General features: G+C 42.6%; 1 long non-coding RNA gene across 1 annotated transcript in view; it reads left to right on the top strand.

Moving 5' to 3' along the window:
* Positions 1-14,942, top strand: part of LOC143988457 (uncharacterized) — a 116,873-nt gene extending 101,931 nt beyond the window's left edge. Inside the window, exon 3 of the long non-coding RNA XR_013276862.1 lies at positions 14,854-14,942. This is a non-coding gene — a long non-coding RNA (uncharacterized LOC143988457). The remainder of the gene's footprint in view (positions 1-14,853) is intronic.
* Positions 14,943-17,079: the final 2,137 nt, after the last annotated feature.

The following is a 17,079-nucleotide window of genomic DNA, read 5'->3' as shown; positions in this document are numbered from 1 at the left end:
CTGCCCGTATTCTCGGAGGGGGCAATTGCCCCCCCTGGATCCCCCCCTAATATTCAGTGGAAATAGAGGTTACACTATAGCATCAGATTCTCGGGGACCAGTTCACATCACAGAAATGGATGTGTGGATGTGTTCTGCATACAATTCTGCATACATGTTTTTTATGTGTTTTCAATGTGTTCCATTGAATTTTTCCCTCAAAGTTTCCTGCTTTATGTAATTTTTGTTTGTTTTGTTGTGATGCGTTCCGGGGCATTTTGGATACATTTAGATGCGTTACGGTGCATTTTGTCACGTAGCAGTACCATTTATTTGCATAAAAAATGCAGCATGTTCCACTTTTGTTGGATGTATTGGAGCGCAATGGTGTGAACTCTGCCATTGACATTTATGTAACCTACTGTGTATGCGTTTTTGATGAAAAACCTTTGGAGGGATGCAATGGGTCTCCAGTGCATTTTTCCCTGCCTCCACATCTCCCTTTTTTTTTCTTCCCCCCCACCCCCCGAGTGACTCTCCTCTTTTGCAGATGACCCCAGTTGCCTAGAGCAGCCACATGTCCAGCAGCGGAGCTCCCTCACCTCTAGCTTCCTCATTCTGGATGTGGTCCACTCCTTTAGTGGCAATTACTGAATTAGTGACTCATTACTCCAGGATCTGCCATATTTCCCCTAGCATAGTTGCGGCCATTTGTAGGCCATTGAGGCCCCTGAATTGGGCAAGGGTAGTGCTGCCATGTCTCATCTCACCACAATGGCTCCCACCCCATTGAAAATATACTCTCACAATATCCGCGTCTTCAACTCCCTGATCAAGTGATCTGAAGTATTCCATTCCCTCAAGTCCAGCCAGGTTGACCCTGCAGGAGACCAGGTTTTCCTCCTCCTTTGCCCCCAAATAACCCTCCCCATTACCCAACTTTCTATCTGACCTCTGCCCCTGAGAAACAGGGGAGTCTTCATTGTGTTCCATCGCCATTTCTTTTTTTTAGTGCGCTAAGGAAATTGCAGATCCAACCGACACATATATGCTTCTTCAGGGCGCTCTTAGTGGAGTTAACTCTAGGACCCTGTTCCTCATGGAGGCTAATGTGGCTTTGGACTGATAAGGCAACAGATGCTATACCCCTGGATTCATTTCCCGCACAAGCAAACAGTTGAGGGACAAATGCGCACTTCTGCTTTCTCACAGACTCGTACATGCCTGGTGAGAACATCATCCACGCGAAGAAGACTTCATTTACAATTCTAACCTGCACAACAGCTTTTGTAGCAACGATCTTCCATGTGCTGGCCCCACTCTGCTAACTCCCTTGTATTGAAAAGATTTCGATCCACACTTCCCCCTAGGCTGATCACAATCCCCTTATTTTCTTTACTTCACTTGCTTGTCCCGTTCGTCATCCCTCTCACTGGAGACTTAACGAGTCTCTTCTCACATCTCAGGATTCATGCCTTAATATACATACCTGCATCCAAACCTTTTTCATAGGAAATATCGGTTCACTCTGGGAGGCCCACAAAGCCACCTTATCCAAATTGCCTCAGTTCGTACACATGAGCGGGAACAGAGACTTTAAGATCTCAATACTCAACTGGTCACTGCGGATGCGGCCTGAAAATCCTCCCTTTCGACCGCGACCCGGAAGCCTTGTGATGCCGTTGTAGCGTAGCTAGACCTCCTGGCTACTGATCGAGCCATAAAGGCCCTTCCCTGGGCAAAACATACATTTTACTGTTGTGTGAACAAGTCAGGCGTGACGCTGCTCCAAAAACTGAACTTGTCTGGTTGAACTCACCAGACTTTCGATCCAGCAAAAATCACAGAGTCTTTTGCAGCTCTTCTGTCTTTCCTCTACAGTAAGCTCTGCTGACCTGGCTGATGCTTTTTTCCGAGACCTTCACCTACCCTCCTTGCCCAAAGCCTCACAGGAGTCATTGAATGCGGCCATTAATTAACTAGAAGTGACCCTGCCATCAAATTACCCATCCTGTGAAGGCCCCAGGTCCTGATGCCTTCTCCGGCCTCTACTACCACAAGTTCTCCCAGTTACTGGCTTCCCACGTGATGGTCTTTTTTAATGCTATGCAACGGGGTGAGATGCCTTCCCCTGATGTCCTCTGGACACATATCTCTATAAATCTGAAATCGGATACAGAAGCACATAATCTCTGGGCCTTCTGGCAGATTTCCTTATTAAATAAGGACATGAAACTTTTGGGCACAATTTTGTGTACCCACTTCAGCAAGTATTTGTGCCAGCTGATCCATATGTCAGAAACCATGAACCAGACCGAGACAGAAGTACAATTAAATCACACTTGTTTGTTAATAAAAAATTAAAAGGTAAATAGAGTAAGCATAGTCAAAGCCAGAGTCCAGTAACCGGATCGAGTAGTCAGCCAGTCCAGAGTTCAATAACCAGATTGTGTAATCAGCCAGACCAGAAGTCAGGGATCCAATTGGAGCAACAGCAACCAGGATAAGGAACCAGAAGGGATGTCAGCAAGCCAGTCTTAAAACAGAACCGCAGGAGATGGTTTCTTGTTATGTGACCAAGGCGAAGGCAAAGATGAAGTGAGCTGGACAGCTTTAAGTAGGCAGGCCAGACAAGCAGCATCAGGAACAGCTGGTAACTGTGGAGAGAGATGAGAGCTGGCAATTAGCAGACAGCTGAGCAGCCAGCCCAGAGGAGGGCTAAGCCAGCCCTGACACCGTAGAGACCAGGTCGGAAGCGTTTTGGGCTGCCAGGCGGTTGACAATGTCCGCAAAATGATACACCTCATTACTCTGATGAACCAACATAAAATCCCAGGGTTTCTGCTTTCACTTTCACATATTTATAAGACATTTAATACCCTCTTTTGGGACTACTTGTTCTAATGTTGGGGCTTTGGGGAATTCTTCCTGACCTTGCTCTGAGCCCTGTACTCCTCCCCCTCAGCTTCTGTACACTGTGCGGGCTTCTCCATAACCTCCTTTCCTATATTCCAGGGAATGTGTCAGAGCTGCCCTCTTTCCCTGGCACTTTTTATCCTGGCCTTGGAGCTTTTGGCAATAGCCCTCTGTGCTGACCCCAACATTATGGGGATCACCTATGCTGGTGAGTAAGTAAACTGTAAATATTCCTAGACAATGGATGATCTCCTGACCCTCTCCAACCCCATCACTATGCTTTCTAACTTGCACGCACTGTTGGCCTGCTTTGTGACCATCTCCAGCTTACGGATCAATCCACATAAAACAACTGTCATGAACGTTTCTCTCCTGGACTCCATGGTTTTTCACCTCCAGACATCCTTCCCATACCATTGAGCTAACTCATCCCTGAAATACCTATGAGTCTGCCTGCCCCCCTCTTATTCTTCTCTTTTTGCCACTAACTATTATTCCATCCTCTGCACTATCACTACCCTTATGGACCCCTTCTGATTCCCCTCACTGTCATGGATAGGTCGCATCAATGTGGTCAAAATGACCATCCTTCCCTAGATCCTATGCTTCTTTGTGACTCTACTGATCTGAGTACCCATATTTTTTTTTTTTTTTTTTTTACTTTTTCTTCAAAATAAAAAAATTTCATCTGGCCCACAAATGCCCTGGAGTAGTCCATGCTACCCTTTTTGCTCACAGGTTAAGAGGCGGTCTCAGTGGTCCGAATGTATCTGATGGCGCATACACACGACCGGACTTTCCGGTAGACTAGGTCCGAAGGAATCAGTCCGTTGGACAATCCGATCATGTGTGGGCTAATCCGATTGTTTTTTGGTAAACAAATCTGACGGACCTAGAAATAGAACAGGTTTCAAATCTGTCTGATGGACTCCATCCCTATCGGGAAAACCGTTCATCTGTATGCTGGTCCAACGGAAAGGGAAGCTATTGGCTACTGGCTATTGAACTTCCTTTTTTAGTCCCGTCTTACGTCATCACGTTCAAAGCGAGCAAACTTTCGAATGGACTTAGTCTGTTCGTTCAGCAAGTCCGTCGGAACTCCGCCGAAAGTCCATCGGGAAGACCGTCGGACCTAGTCTAGTCGTGTGTACGCTGTAAAAGTATTATTTGGCTGTGCAACTGTCACAATTTGTGATGCTGCACGCTATTTCGGATGTTATGGGTACTAATTGCACTCCTGTCACAGTTTTGGCCCATTTGTGGCTTCCCTCAGCATTGTGCACCCCCCTTTAGCCTTTTTATGGCCCATAGTTTGTGCCTTTGTGAGTCGGTCTGCTACTCGGGTAACTTAATGTCCCCCTATCTCCTACTTCTCCCACTCCTGAACAACCCTCTCTTCCCACAGGGGCTGAATGAACCCCAGGCTTTTGCCTGGTGGCCCGTCCATGGCTACTCTCAGGTCCAACAGATCCTGAGGTCCCATACTTTTCCATCCTGGGTTTCCATCTGCGAGATTCATGATGCACCCCCTACAGTTCTGCTACATACAACTCCAACACTGGTGTCAGGAATCAGCAGCTGGGAGACCAGTTACATGTAGCTACAGACAGAAATTGGGACCAGACATGTACTCTATGTATTACATTGAAGTGAGATTTATTTACAGTGAACAATAACCATACACCAACAGCAATAAACATGAAAACACATGAAAATCAAAACTGAACAACCAAAATGCAGAAACCTAACAACTAACTAACTATACAAATATATACACAGGAAATATAGAAGGCATGGCAAGTAGAAAACTGAGGGAGTGGGTGGGAAGAAGGAAAACAAGACTGAGAAAGCAAAAAGGCAACAGGGTACTGGATACAGGGCAAGATCAAGGGTAAATAGCAACAGAGTCTGACAGAAACACAGCAAACGGGGAACAAGGCAGGAGCAGCCAAAATACTGAGGCAAGGAGCCAATGCAGAAGTGGAATTAAAGTACCCTCCCAGCAGGTGTGGTAAGGTGGAGCTAATTTCTGGAACCTACTGACTGCTTGGAGACACATGCTGGTGGGCACTGGATCTGCAGAAATCAGTCCAGAGCACCACAGTGCCATCAGAAGGCAAACTCGATCCTAATAGTTCCCCCCTTTAAGGAGTGGCCTCTGTACACTCCATTGTGCCCCACCATCAGGATCTGGAAGCCAACTTGGTACCCCACTGCCAGGGTGTCAGGACCTGGGCTTGAACCTGGGACCTCTTCTGTGTCTGGCGTTGATTCTTCCCATTGAGCTAGCTGGGATGCTGAACAGCTCCCTGCCCGATCTATTGGACAATCCTCTCTGATCCATTGGACAACCCTACCTTGAGTCTTAATTGCTGTTGAACCTTGAACTCCTTGCTCCTCCCATGAACTTCCTATGTAAGTCTTGTCTCAGCACTTCCTCTGCCAGGTTATTGTGCCTTCTCAGCCAGTGCCTTGCTCTTGTCTTCCCTGCTGTCGTCCGTATTTGCTACCACTTGTGATTGACCCTTGGCTTGTTCCTTGACTACTCTACTGCCTGATCCCAATCTGCATCTACTCATTACCGACCTTTTGGCTTGTTTACTGACCACACTGCAGTTTAATCCTTATCTGCTCATCCGCTACTGGCCCCCGGCTTGCTCACACCCTGGTGGGGCAAACCTGAGGACCGCGACCTAGTACTAGCACTCAGCTAAATCCATCTCCACCATCAGGAGCTCTGGTAAACACTGGCTAGTACTTAAATTTCGCATCTCTGTGTCATCTGCCAGAGTGACTGACTGTGTACATATCCTGCTGTTTGGTGGTAGTCTTGCAACTGCTATAGCAATTGGTCTTCAAGCCCGACACCTGATCGTGACACAGGGTCTGGAGGCTGCCTTAGTACCCAGTCAACAGTCTGGCTGGACAGCAGCCTGGGAATCAGCATGGTCTGGCTGGGCCACAGCCTGGGAATTGGAATAGTCTGGCTGGTTGGCAGCCCAGAAATCAGCAAAATCCAGCAGCCTGGGAATCACAAGCAGGCTTGGTAGAAGACAACAGTTTACCAACGGCAAGCTTGGCATGCCTGTCACGTCAAGTTCCTCAAAGTGTGGAACCCATGGGGGTCTTATGCTCTCCCCACTCTGCCCCCAGCCAGTTTAGGTATTCCAGGCCGTTCTGGAACACCAGCTAACCCGCAGGTTCCATCTTCTCTTCCTACTTAGTTCTGCATCTCTCTTCTTCCTTTCTTATCCTATTTCCCACCTTATTTCTTTGCACTTCCTCCTCCTGCCTCCCCACCCCTTACTTATGGCCCACCCTTCCCCTTGGATTTTGTGGTCCCCCTTTTTCTTTTATTTTTCCTTTTCCCTCTACAATGAGATGATAAACCGACGCCCTACGTTCTGGACCTCTGCACCAGTTACTCATTGCCACTTCCGACACTAGCTGCCAAATGTGTCTACTTTTTGCTTTGGAAATTTACAAAATTGTGCTTCTTCTGTATTTACATGTGCTTTACTGTTTTACTCCCCTGTGTGGGACCTTTTTTTTGCTCAAGCTTGTATCTTGGTATTGTTTTTTTTTTCAATAAAAACGATTGTATCAGAAAAGGAGGGTCGCACACCACTTGGTATTATCCACAAGAAACTTCATTGGAGACTGCTCAGACAGAACACCATGGCATGGGGTGTGAGTGAGCTCTGTGCCAGTCTACAGTTTCCCTTCACAGCTTAAATAAGAACTCCATCTTTCCACACATTGTACACACTGGCTGAGTCAAAGGTTGTGACATCATCAGCCCGCCTCTCTGACTCAGAGAAAGCTTTGTATTAATTGTTCGAATACATTGCTTTCTCTGATTGGCTAAGCTCTGCTGTGGGAGATTTCTGTGTTATGGGTAATGGACAGAAAGGTTTGGCTTGCACCCATAACACAGTGTTGTAAGCTGTATGTAGCTGCAGCAATAAGTGATTTAACTAACAGGTCTATAGTTACTTTGTAAAGACTTTCAATCTTGTTTAAATATAGGTACCACATTGGTGCTTTATTCATGTTTATTCTGTCTACATGTTTCTGTATTATATCAATTCTCAGCCATAATGGTTCATTTTGGGCTATTTTAATACTACCCCCATTATGGGCATTAGCTCCCCGTGTTCCTTTGTAAAAAGAGCTGAAGAAGGTATTTGACAAATGTGCTTGCTCATTGTCCCCGGTCATCATGTTTAAATTTTATTGTAAAGGGCCTACATGCTCAGACTTGACCCTTTTACTGTTAATATATTTGAAGAATTTTTGGGGGTTTGTCCTACTCTCTTTTGCAATCTGTCATTCATTTTGAATTTTTGCGGCCTTGATTTCCTTTTTACATATTCTGTTATATTCCTTGTAACATTTAAATGATGATTGTGTTCCCCTATTTTTATATGTTTTAAATACTCTTTTTTTAATTTATAGCTTTTTTTACTATTGGCCGTGAGCAACATAGGTTTTATTATTAGCCTTCTAAACGTATTGCCCATGGGATGTATGCTTGTATGCATTGTATGCATGGGATGTATGTAAGTGTGCTTGCATACAGTCGATTTGAAACATTCCCATTTCTGTTGTGTGTTCTTCGATAACATTATTCTGTCCCAGTCTAAATCTTGGATCAGCCTTGAAAATTGTGTTTTTATCTTTCTAGTATGTGCTTGTTGCTTACAGTTAACGTTAAATGAAATCATTTTCATTTAAAAAATCGTTTATTATGAACATTAGTAATAAGCTCTGCATGGTTTGAGGTCCAGCAGAGAATAATTTCTAGTTGGGGCTTCTATCGACTGTACTATAAAATTGTTTTGTAATAGGTTTATATATTTCTGCCCTATAACTGTTTCAGCAGTGCCATTACTCAGTTACAGTCAAATTCAGGATAGTTAAAATCACCCATTATTATCACTGTCCCAGCTCTTGCAGCCCTGTCTGTCTGTGCAAGGAGCTGAGTCTCCACCTTCAATGGGTGGCCTATAACAAACTCAAGTGATTAACTCTGAAGCATGTTCACCCATATGCAGTTCCACCCAAAAACGTCATCTCCTTTACGTTTTACCCTGTCTCTCTGAATGAGCGTATAGCCAGGATATTTTTTTTATTTTTTATCAGCAAAATCATGTGAAGAATAAACTGAGAATCAGCAATACCAATGAAATCAAAGTTCTATTCATGCACCAAAGCCTACAACTCTCCTATTTTGCTTGGCAGACATCTGTCATTGGTGAACAAACACTTAAAGAGCTTATTTGTTCATGCACATAGGGCTTAAAAAACGCTGCTTACAGACATCTTTTTTCTGCCTGTAAATGCACCACTATGTTACCCCATGCACATCCATGTTAACCCATGTTATATCCATGCACACACAGGCATTTACAGGTGTATCAGAAGCGTTTACAGGCAGGAAAAAAAACATCAACAGCATCATGCAGTAGAGGAGCCTTTGGGCACACAATATGCTTGACGTGCCTAAATGCTAGACCTGTTTAACACTTGAGTGCATCTTTTAAGCCAGGAGAAAAGGTGTTTGGGGGAGCTGAGCAAATGCTCAGTTTGCATGAGGCCTAATTCATTGTCGCATTTTGCACTTCTGTTTTGCATATTCTTCATGAAAGAATGTGAGCACAATAGTGTGAAGCCACCCCTAGATTTTCGTTCAAATTTCCATTGACAAGAGCGTTTTTGCTTAGGGCTCATTTACACTTGCTGAAAAACTATCCACAGTGTATCACTTTTCAGAGGGTAATTAACAGGCAGCTAGGAGGTGATATGTTGCCTCGTGGATGATTGTTTTAACCCTTGAAAGCCTGCAGCACTGTGATGTAACCATTGCATTACACACAGTTACAGGGTGGTTGTAGCATAGCCTCATTCACTTGAATGGGTCCTGTTTGGCAGCAGTACTGCCTGACATGCCGCATCCATGAAGAAAGACATCATGGCCATGGAATATGTATTACCCCCTCCGGCTGCCATGTTGGATTAAGGTGGGTAGTAAAACCATATGCTGATCTCATATTTTTACTGCCCAGTCTGGCTGCAAGTGTAAACAAATTTTAGTTTTCTGTTAATGACACCTCATTCATTAAGCTAAAGAAATTTCCATTGGAAAGTGACAACTCCTTGCAATGACAAGATCCCATTTGCCTTTAGTAAATCAACAGCAGAATCTCATTGAATCCACTTCAATCATTTGTAATCATTTTTAAATTAATATAAAACTGCATTAATTGATGTATTTTAGCTGACTTCAATTCAACTTTAACTTGTCACAGTGTATGTGGTTTAAGAAACATGGCTTCAGTTCAAGAAGAATGTTTCCAATCACTATTTTTACCTAAAATTATAATGAATGCATAACTTGTAATCCACTCCATGTTCTGCTCAAAAGAAATATAATGTGTCTGACTGTCTTTAGCTGTTAAAAAAACATTCAGAAACATTTGAATTTTTGTTCCTGCCAGTGGCTATTCCTTCTTATCAACATATTATAGATAAATTGGTTGTACCAATAAATTTCTCACGTGTGAGGTTTAGATAACCTTACCTTACATTGTTTTATATAGTAGACTTTTTTTCTGATCCGGGAGATCTGAATTAGTTAAATGGTTTCATCTTGCTTTACACTAAGGCAAGGCGCTACGCAAAGTAACCCAAAATGTCACTGGAAAAATATCTTCATGGGGCCATTAATGCTTAAAAGCAGTTTATTTTTCTGATGTTGAAAATGGTTGTCATGGTGCCTGATTGGCAATTACATACTTGGCTACAACTATCTAATAGTCCCAAAGGGAAGGCAAAATATAACTTCATATTAAGTCACTAACATTTATTACCATTTAAAGGGGTTTCTAATGTGTGATGGTATTTGCCCAGGCCACTCTGTTGTATTTGAGCCATTGCATTTGTTTTATGCTGCTACATACTAGAGAACCAAATAATGCAAATACTACCTTTGGACGAGGCAAAATATGACACTATCATTAACATGACTATGTTGACCATTCAGTTTAAATTCTTGGCGGTCGGAATTTGTTGTGACCGTGTGGAGGCAAGACAGTTTGAGCGGAATTCCACGGAATTCTGATGGGAAAACCATCAGAGCTTTTTCCAACGAGAATTCAGATCGTGTGTACGTGGCATAAGTCTTCCATCCCTGATACACCAACCAATGGATGCTGGCTCCAGGCGCTCTGTGACCAGCTCACAATTATAGCATCAAAAACAAAAAGCCACTCGCCTTCTAAAAGTCCAGAATGAGTTTTATTAATTTTATCTGGTATAGGAGTAATTCACCTGTTCCTCTTATGCGTTTCACTCTGCCAGAAGCTTAGTCATAGACCTTGGGGATATAGGCTGCTACCTTCAGGTGATTAGACACTCCCCCTAGGTGTATCCCTACAACCTTACTCCACCCTGCGAGTCCTCAGTTTTTTGCTAGTGCCCTTAGGTGATCTGTTCTCCCTTAAGTTTTCATGCTTATCTTTTATTTATTGTGAGATCTTCAACAAACTCATCACTGCTTTCTGTAAGAATTGAAGCAGTGCATCTGGAATGGTGCAAACCCTGTAAGGCCATAGGAAACATATTTGGACCCTGCACTGTGGGGAGGGCAGCCTATAATGTTGCTTAAGGCACTAGATCCCATTGGGCACTTACCTTGGCTCTGAATGCAATGCCTGTAGTTATCTGCATGGTGCTATGAAGGCTATTTCTCTGGTTCCCAGACCCTAAAGACTCCTCCATGGTTATGCCCACTGTGACGGGGCCATATTGGGACCAGCGACATGGAAAGGTAAGACAGGTTCATCCTGTTATCAGAACAATGATGTAGCCTTATGGTAAATATGAGACTTACCGCTTCCTGCCCAGGCCAATTTTCAGCTTTCAGCACTGTCACATTTTGAATGGCAATTGCACGGTCATGCAACACTGTATCAAAACCAAATTTTTATCATTTTGTTTACACAAATAGAGCTTTCTTTTGGTGGTATTTAAACACCACTGGGTTTTTTATTTTTTGCTAAATAAAAGAAAAGAAGACAGAGAATTTTGTAAAAAAAAAAAAACATGTTTTTTCCGTTTCTGTTATACAATTTTTGCAAATAAATAGTTTTTCCTCATAAATTTAGGTCAAATGTATTCTGCTACATTTCTTTGGTGAATATAACCCAAACCAGTATTTATTATTTAGTTTGTAGGAAAGTTCACAAACAATGGTATATACAGTATATCTTAATATGAATCAGTTCTGATGAACAGACATTTCTTGAAGCCTGAAAATGCTAGGACAGTACAAATACAGTACACAACTCTTTTGTGGAAAGTAGACAGTCCAAGGTATTTAGTAAAAAGAATGGCAAGTTTTTTGAAGTTGTACATTTTTTGTCACAATTATTTGGAAAATTAAGAAATTCAGAAAAAAAATAATCATGTTTTCACCTTTTTATTTTTTTTTTACATACTGTAACCAGTGCAGTACAGCATTATCACATAACTGGTGTGGCAGAGATCAGGAACACTGACTGGTATGTAAAAAAAAAAAAATATATATATATATATATATATATATATATATATATATATATATATATATATATATATATATATATATATATATATATATATATATATATATATATATATATATATTTATATATTATTTTTTTTTCTAACAAACTGTGACCAGAGTAATAGTAACATTGTACTACTCTGAGGAAGTGATTAGGATTTTTTTTTTTTTTTTTTACACATTACGATGTTAATTTCATTGGTGTAATCAACCATTTTTACTGAATGAAACTGATTCATTTAGTGTGTTTTGTTATGATTATCTGTGATTGGTCAAAGCTAATCACAAAGTACAGATGGGCTGCGATTGGCCCTGTGTATATGTGTATATATATATATATATATATATATATATATATATATATATATATATAAATAATAGTATGCATCTGGTTACTATGCAAGAAATTCATGTACAATCAAACAGTGATTTGAATAGTCGATAAAGTTCAGTATGGAAATAAGTCCACGTGCCAAAAGCATATAGTGGAATGAAGGTGTATCTAATGCTGCTCAAGATAATGATATATCCCACTGAGTGGCAAACCACATGAATTGTTAAGGAATTCCACCATACATGTCCTCCACTGTAATCAAGCCTCTTACCAGATAGTTGATCCACAATTACTGAGATCAAACACACATGAGCAATAATGGACCCCTCCAGGTGTCTCTTAATGGGATCAGTATGAGCCACTGAGTTTAAATGTATGATATTTCCCAATAACAATGCCACAACTTTGGATCCAAATCAGACAGGCATCATAGAGGAAAAGCTACAAGCTTTGTTTGACCCCCCTGAGTAAGGGCGGTCGCTGGCTTTCCGGTAAGCCTCTTGTCTCTCCGTGGTGACGGGTTTCACATGGTCAAGTTTAGTTTTTCTATGCTTCACATTTCATGAATGATCCAATTCATTGAACTCACATTGCATTAGGATCTTAATCCATGAATTAAAATCACTTTTGAATTATATGGATGTGTGTATTTTGTGCACTTCATGATACATTGGACTTTCACCTCATCATTTTTGTTGTGCACTGTATTGATTTACATGATGAATGTTTACTAATCAATAACATTTGCACTTTAATATCCAGTTTTGGTACATGCATATCTGTATCAACCAATTAAAATTTTATAGGCTGCACTTTTTGTCATTGTTTACAATTGTCATGTTATCTGCTGTGATTGGTCACAGCAATCACATGACACTGGTAGCGGGTCGGTGCAGTGATCAGTCATCGGCTGTGACAGAACGCGTGGCTGCGTGAAAGGTGTGTTCTGGAGAGCATCATATGACATCCTCCCAGAACAACAGTGCTCCTGCTTGGCCGTCATTGTACTATAGGCTAGGCAGGAAGGTGTTAAACCTTCAAATGTAGTGGTAGAAATTGCACCATTCAGAGCTTAGTCTAAAGTGGATGTCCAGGTGTTAAATCACACCACAGGTTGTACTATTACCACTTCCACCCAGAGCTCTTATAAGGTACTCAGGCACTTCCTCTCACTTTTTCACAACAAGGACTTTGCTATAGCACAGTCAACACCTAGGCTGCTTTGAGGGGAAATACCCTCATTGATAACAATAGTAGAAGCCAGGCAGAATGAGCCATGGCACAACTCTGACAATGCTTCCCTTGCACCAGAACAGGTCTCTGTTTTAATACCTGTCTGTGAATCTGACTCTAGCTCTATCTTAGGCATGCAACAAGCAGTCTACCTGACTAGAGCAGGTTTTTGTACTGTGTCATTAATTTCAGCCATCCCTGTTTAGAGTCCAATAGGCCACTTCTCCACCATCTCTACTGAGTCAGAAGTGTAACTACCTTGTTTAGAAGAGTTAGACATGGAGAACATTGAAGAAGTCTAGACAAGGAGGCAGTGTTATGCTGCGTACACACGATCAGACTATCCGGCGGACAACCCGCCGGACTTTGCAGCGGAGGTCCGCCAGACTTTCCGAACGAGCGGACCTGCACACACACGCCCCGCGAAGAAGGCAGCGACAGCGACAAGACCGGGCCAACGCTAGTTGGAAGACGAAAGCAGAGAAAGCAAAAAAGAGCAGCACAAGACCCTCAAAGTCAGAAGAAGACCTCCGGACGGCGGCAGTGGCAAAGGAGAAAGCTGGCGGCAAAGGAGAAAGCCGGGCTCCTCTGCTAGTAAAAGAGCTAGCAAAAGAGCAGAAGATAGCGGAGGAGCATGGCAAGAAGACCCCATGAAGATGGAAGAAGAAGTACTTTAAAAACCTGTGTTGTGTTTTTTTATGTACACTTTTTTTCCCTAGGTGAATGGGTAGGGGTACATCGTACCCCTTACTCATTCACATAGGGTAGGGGGCTGGAATCTGGGGGCCCCCTTATTAAAGGGGGCTCCCAGAATCTGATAAGCCCCCTACCCGCAGACCCGCGACAACCAACGGCCAGGGTTGTCGGGAAGAGGCCCTTGTCCTCATCAACATGGGGGCAAGGTGCTCTGGGATGGGGGGGCCGCAGGGCCCCCCTTCCCCAAAGCACCCCCCATGTTGAGGGCAAGGAGCCTGGTGCGGCTCAGGAGGGGGGGCGCTTGCTGGTCCCACCCCCTTTCCTGACTGGCTGGGCTGCGTGCTCGGATAAGGGTCTGCTATGGACTTTGGGGGGACCCCCACGCGGTTTTTTCAACGTAGGGGTTCCCCTTTCAATCCATACCAGGTGACGGGACTAGCACATGGTGTGTGAATGGGGCCAAAGGAAAGCATTGTGTGCATTTAGCTGCGGTAGAAAACTTCATCTGTCCGCAGCTAAAAGCACAATTCTATCCGCTCGTGTGAAAGGGGCCTATATGTTCTCTGATTATGGGGTCAATCATCTGAATTAAAAATCTAGCTCTGTTGTTGTGAATTCTATTGTCTGCCGATAGAGCGCTCCCACACTTCAGATACAAATGTAAGGAAAGTAAACAACCATGTTTACGAATCCCAGGACAAGGCCAGCATTTCTATATTCAACTACAATAAATGGCTGTGTTCATCTCTATTTATTGATTCTTGCTCCCTGCTTTCTACATTTTATATAGCATAAAGCATTGAATACCCAGTTGCCTTATATAAATGAACGTATTCATACATACATAATAGGACTAGCCATACTTGAAAGGAATAATAACCAGTGTTGCTTAAAATAAAACTGCAAAACAAGTAAAACTCAGACGTACAAGGGGGTACTGATAAGTATTGAGCCTTACCCATAAAAAATGTAGATATGAAGCTGTAAATTGCAGGATGTACTGGCCAATTTGTCTATATTCAATGGTGCAAAAATCAACTACCTATGATTTTAACTTATCTTTCTTTTATAAAATGATGGTTTTCAGAAAGACTACATCCTCTCTGGTTGGGAAAGGATCTTACTATTCTTCACACTGCAGACAAGAGGAAAAGGTAGAGTTTATCTAAGACAAATCTGTGCAGGTGTGTTGTGTGTACTGACTTTCATACACCTGAACCAGATTACTTTACAGCTTTAACAGTTTCTTATGATTTAAAACACCATTTACAACTTCCAGTAACTATCTGCTGCCTGAGTAATGATTTGGATCACATTCATCTTTCTCTGAAATGTGTACTCTTTGTGGTCCCATTGCATTGCTTTGCCTATTCATTTTCAGTACGCACATAATGTGCGTCCATTGTGTTGTTGAAAATTAATAGCAATGCACCATACATAGCACATGTGTTACGATGCATTCATGTGCATAATAAGGCACAGTATTGTGAAGTGAAATGCCCACGCATAGGTGTGAAGCCACTCTAAAAATATGTATTAGATTTTTTTCTTTCACTTTTACCCAGTCTGGGAAAATCAGGACACTTCTGAGTAGGGATGAGCCGAACACCCCCCAGTTCGGTTCGCACCAGAACTTGCGAACGACCCCCGCGTTCGGTACGAACGTTAGAACCCCATTGAAGTCTATGGGACTCGAACGTTCGAATTGGAAAGTGCTCATTTTAACGGCTAATATGCAAGATAGTGTCCTAAAAAGGGTTTGGCGACCTGCCTCCTGCCTCAGGGGACATGGGTCACTGCAAAAAAAAGTTTTAAAAACTACCGTTTTGGCGGGAGCACTGATTTTAATGACGATTAAAGTGAAAAAAAAAAGTGAAATATTCCTTTAAATATGGTGCCTGCGGGGTGTCTGTAGTATGCCTGTGAAGTGCCACGTGTTTCCCGTGTTTAGAACAGTCCCTGCACAAAATGACATTAAACGGAAATAACACCATTTAAAACTGCTTGCGGTTTTAATGTTATATCTGGTTCCTGCAATATGGTTGAAAATCATTGAGAAACATGGCATGGGTAGCCCTCCCTGCCCATTACCAGCCTATTTGGGTCTTGTACGCATATTAAGGGGAACCCCGTACCCATATTAAAAAAAGGAAATGCGTGTGGCCCCCAGGCCCTATATACTCAGAACAGCAGTATACAGGCGGTGCAAACAAGACAGGGACTGTGTAGGTTTGTTGTGTTAAGTTGAATCTGTTTGTCATTTTCAACCGGTACATTTTTAAAGTGTAGCTCCAGTCAAAAAAACTATCTTTAAGCTTTTTGGAAAACATAGGGAAGGGTTATCACCCCTGTATAATTTGTTTTGTCGTCCATCTTTTTTCATCTCACTTGCTGCTGTCTCCTTGCGTTTGCAAGTAGGAGATGTTTGTAAGTTGGATGTTTGAAAGTAGGGGCCTGCCCTATATTATAGCGGTATGTACTGGGTACAGAGCACGCAGACAGCACGCACTCCTAACACTACTGACTGCAAGCTCTATTATTAACCACTTGTTAGCCCAATGTTTGCATAAAGTGAAAGATGAAGTTATGCTGAGTAAATAGATATCAAACATGTCACTCTTCAAAATTGCACATGCCCGTGGAATGGCGCCAAACGTCGCTACTTAAAAAATCCCCATAGGCGACGCTTTAAATATTTTTTTACTGGTTACATGTTTTGAGTTGCAGAGGAGGTCTAGGACTAGAATTATTGCTCTCGCTCTAACATTCTCGGCGATACCTCACATGTGTGGCACATGCGAGCACATGGGGACATGGGCGCTTTAATTTTTATTTTATTTTTTTATTGTTCATTTTACTTTATTTATTTTAGTTTGACATTTTTTTTCCCAAAAATATATTTTTGATCACTTTTATTCCTATTACAAGAAATGTAAACATCCCTTGTAATAGGAATATGGGGTGACAGGTCCTCTTTACAGTGAAATCTGGGGGGTCAATATGACCCCACATCTCACCTCTAGGCTGGGAAGCCTGAAATAAAAAATAAAAAAAAGATTCTGGCTTTGATCGTACTGGCGAGTTGGTAGAAGCACCGGAGGGCGGTGAGGGGTGGGGGGCGTCTATGGCTGGGTATTTCAGGGTATCACCGAGTATGGCTGGGTATCTCTGAGTATGGCTGGGTATGGCAATTTATGGCAGGGTATTACAGAGTATTGGCGGGGTACTACAGAGTAATAGCAGGGTACTGCAGAGTATTGGGGGTACTGCAGAGTAATGGCGGGTACTGCAGAGTATTGGGGGGTACTGCAGA

Source organism: Lithobates pipiens, unplaced genomic scaffold (assembly GCF_037356315.1).
Source record: "Lithobates pipiens isolate NorthernLeopardFrog02 unplaced genomic scaffold, aLitPip1_a1.2 Scaffold_1, whole genome shotgun sequence".
Taxonomy (NCBI): domain Eukaryota; kingdom Metazoa; phylum Chordata; class Amphibia; order Anura; family Ranidae; genus Lithobates; species Lithobates pipiens.
Note: the sequence above shows the minus strand (reverse complement) of the source record. Positions and strands in the feature narration are given on the sequence as shown.